Here is a 3,779-nt window from a genome sequence, read left to right on the forward strand (position 1 = left end):
TGATGCCATTTTAAGTGGGGGGCCGGGGGTTAGTAGCAACAGACCAGGGCTATTTTACTCTCTATCTCACTCCTTTCTTCTATCTGGCTCATTATCACATCCTCTCTCTCTCAGAGCGGTGGGAATCGCTGGAACCCACACTTGTTGCTCAGGTTGTTTGGTTCCGGGAAAATACAAGGTCCACATCAGATTGACAGGAAGGATAAATGTGATTCAGAGCCAATCGTATTCCTTTTGGTGATGTGTGCTCAGCCTTGTTATATCAGCAAAGGCAGCAGGAAATGCAAATCCTGAAGAGTTTTGATAGAGTAAAGAAGGAGAAAGTGTTGCCAGTGACAGAAGGGTCAGTAACCAGAGGAAACACATTTAAAGTAATTGACAAAAGAATTCGAGTTGTGATGAGGAGATTGTTTTTTCAGCAGTGTGTTGTTCTGGTCTGGAATGCAATCCTGAAAGGTCAGTGGAAGCAGATTCAATGTTAACTCTAAATGGAATTGGATATGTACCTGACATGGAAAATATAACAGGGCAATGGGGGAAAGGACCGGAGTGCGGAATGTGGGATAAATAGAATAGCTCTGTTCAATATCAAGCAAATGCACAGTCATAAGGTTCTGTAATTGGACCTCAGATATTTTCACTCAATCAATGGCAGAGAAGGCTCGAGGAACCATGTGGCTTCTCGTCATGTTCTTCCCAGTGTCCAGGATAAAGTGCAACATGACACTGATTTCCAGATGGCCGACACAAATGCAACGGACATCTTTTCCGGAAACATCACTTTTAAAGTGATAAACTAATCATCAGGCATGGACGGGGATTGAACCCGTGATCTTCAGTTTACGAGACTGACGCCTTACCACTTGGCCACCATGCCTTCCCTGAATGGACACCTGAGGCTCCAGAGGAGGATTTGTGATTCTTTTTCAATTTGGTTGAAACAGCATCGAGAAACATGCACAGAAATGAAGAGGGATTGTGGAATGGGGAACAGATCAGCCTCATTTCCATCATCAGCATCATGAAATCTTCATTCAGACGTTCCATTCCCATCCTCAATCTTTTCTCACATCTGTACAATAATATGAGTGGACATTGGGTTGTTGCTGGGCAGATTATATAAATAGACTATGTGCATCATCACAGGAAGTGCTGTAATATAATCTGTACGGCACCTCATGGAGAGTTGTAGATGAAACCTTCAATGCAAGATGTGCAGAGTAAACCCAGGTTATTTTAACCGTCAGATTCTTATAAATTCTGTACTAAGCCTTGACAGATATCAGAATATTATATGGGGGCCACAGTAAACCAAAGCGAAGATGGAGAAATCTTTGCCTGTACCTTTGAAAAGGTCACTGGACTGAACCAAGCCGAGGACTGGCCGAGATGGTTCCAGAGGTTTGCAAGGTATCGGACTGCATCGGGTCTCGTGCAGAAGCCAGACATGGAACAGGTCAGTACGCTATTGTCTGCAATGAAGGGAGTGTGCAGGCAACATCCTCATGAAGAACAGAAGGCAACATGTGAAGAAGTTATTAAGGCACTCAACCTATTTTAATTGAGGAAAAAAATGTCATCGTGGAGCCAAAGTTAAAACGCTGCATTGCTGACAACGCAACCACCAGGTGACGCTGTACTAGCACATGCGCAAATGCAGCCTCTTCCACTGAAATGTCACTGTCTGTGACATTCAGGCAACTGCCAGGCTTAAAGATGGAGCTCCTCAATTTATCACAGAAAACAACTTCGACCCAAAAATCCCCTCAAAGGTTGCCATCGCCGCCTCCGTCCCACCCCCAACAGTCCCCCGCTCCTTCTTGTGCATTATATAGTACCAAGTCATCTTAATTCACCTAAAGTGAATTACTTTCGGAGCAGTGACTGTCATTTCATAAGCAAATATGGCACATATCTACACAATGGACATGTTTTGGTTGATACTCGGAGAACGTTGCGCTGTTTGAAGTCTCATCAGAAGGACAGCACCTCTGACAGTGCTGCACACCCTCTGTAATTCAGTGAGGTTTCATAGAGTCATAGAGTTATACAGCACAGAAACAGGCCCTTCGGCCATCGTGTCCGTGCCGGCCATCAAGTACCTATCTATTCTAATCCCATTTTCCAGCACGTGGCCGTAGCCTTGTATTCTGTGGCGTTTTGAGTTCTCATCTAAATACTTCTTAAATGTTGTGAGGGTTCCTGCCTCTACCACTCCTTCAGGCAATGTGTTCCAGATTCCAACCACCCTCGAGGTGAAACATTTTTTCCTCAAATCCCCTTTAAACAGTGCCATCCCATTCTCCGGACGATCTTTCCCCGCTTCCCCCCATCCCACTCTCTGACTGCTCACTCCCCGCTTCACCCACCACCACCCCCATCCTGCTCTCTGGCTGCTCACACTCCAGGCCATGGGCTCTGCCGCTTCCCTCCTCTCGGCCACTCGCTCCAACATTGCCCCATCACCCCTCGAGGCTCGCCTTGCTTTATCGGGTGGTGCAGTGAAGAATGATCGAATATTGGAGCGAGAGGCCGAGAGGAGGGAAGCAGCATGGCTTAGAGCTAGTGTCTGGAGGGACGTGGGGGGGAAGCGGGGCGTGAGTGGACGGAGAGAGGGCAGTGCGGGGGTGGGGGGGGTAGCAAGCGGCCGGAGGGCGGGGGAGCGGGGTAGCGAGGAGCGGGCAGTGAGCGGCCTGGAGTGAGTGGCTGAGAGGGGGTAGAGAGTTTTCCCGTGCATGCGCCACTTCCTCCTGGAAGACGTAGGCTGAGCATGCACAGCATCTCAGAGCGCAGGAGACTGTTTGTGCATGTGCGCAGCTTGGAGCGCTCTGATGACGTCGGCTGGCTGCTGCATTGTCAGGAATCACTTTGAATTTAATAAGCGTACAAAACAGAAAGGGGAGAGTATTCATTCATTTATCAATGACTTGTACAATCTCACGGAGGTTTGTGAATACGGCAACTTAAGGGAAGAGCTGAATGGAGACAGGATTGTGTTCGGGGTATTAGACAACACCCTTTCAGATCATCTACAGTCCAGGGCTGATCTCACATTAACGAAAGAGTATCAATTGAGCAGCCAAGCAGAGGTTAGAAAGTTTAACCAATCCGTTGTTCGAGGGGACAGGGAGAGTCTGATCTCGAGAGTTGCAGACTCAATTGAATTTGTTAAGAAAACAAAAGGAAAAATTAGTGGGAAAAGACAAGAAAGACGGGAAGAGCATCTACTGGTAGCTGCAACCAATTGCAGTAGGTGCGGCCGAGAGAGACACAAGTGGGAAAACTGCCTCGCCAAAGAAGCTGAGTGTTTTTCCTGCAGAAAGTTGGGACACTTTCAGTCAGTGTGTGGCAGTAAAATACCAGCACTGAATATAATTAAAGGGAAATCCCCAGAGAGCAAAAACATGAATGAAGTACAGGATATCCAAAGTGTGGAAATACATTTTTTAGGTGAAATCCAGGAAATAAAGTGAGAGTTGCTGGACGACAGAAATTCTGAAATATTTTAAGACAGAGGTAGATAGATTCTTGATAAACAAGGGGGTGAAAGGTTATCAGGGGCAGTTGGGAATGTGGAGTTGAGGTTGCAATCAGATCAGCCATGATCTTATTGAATGGTGGAGCAGGCTCGAGGGGCCGAGTGGTCTACTCCTGCTCCTAATTGGTATGTTTGTATGTAAGAAAACATGTTCTATATACAATGAGAACTATCATTTGTTTGGAAATGGATTTGAACCCTTTTATCAAAAGGTTATAGAGCTTTAATATTTCTACAATTA

At 46.3% G+C, this 3,779-nt stretch overlaps 1 non-coding gene across 1 annotated transcript; it reads right to left on the bottom strand.

Annotated features, from left to right (window-relative positions):
* Nucleotides 1–805: 805 nt before the first annotated feature.
* trnat-cgu (transfer RNA threonine (anticodon CGU)) lies at nucleotides 806–877 on the bottom strand. Its single transcript has one exon. It is a non-coding gene; the product is annotated as a tRNA-Thr (tRNA).
* Nucleotides 878–3,779: the final 2,902 nt, after the last annotated feature.

The sequence above is a fragment of the Heterodontus francisci genome, unplaced genomic scaffold (genome assembly GCF_036365525.1).
Source record: "Heterodontus francisci isolate sHetFra1 unplaced genomic scaffold, sHetFra1.hap1 HAP1_SCAFFOLD_43, whole genome shotgun sequence".
NCBI lineage: Eukaryota > Metazoa > Chordata > Chondrichthyes > Heterodontiformes > Heterodontidae > Heterodontus > Heterodontus francisci.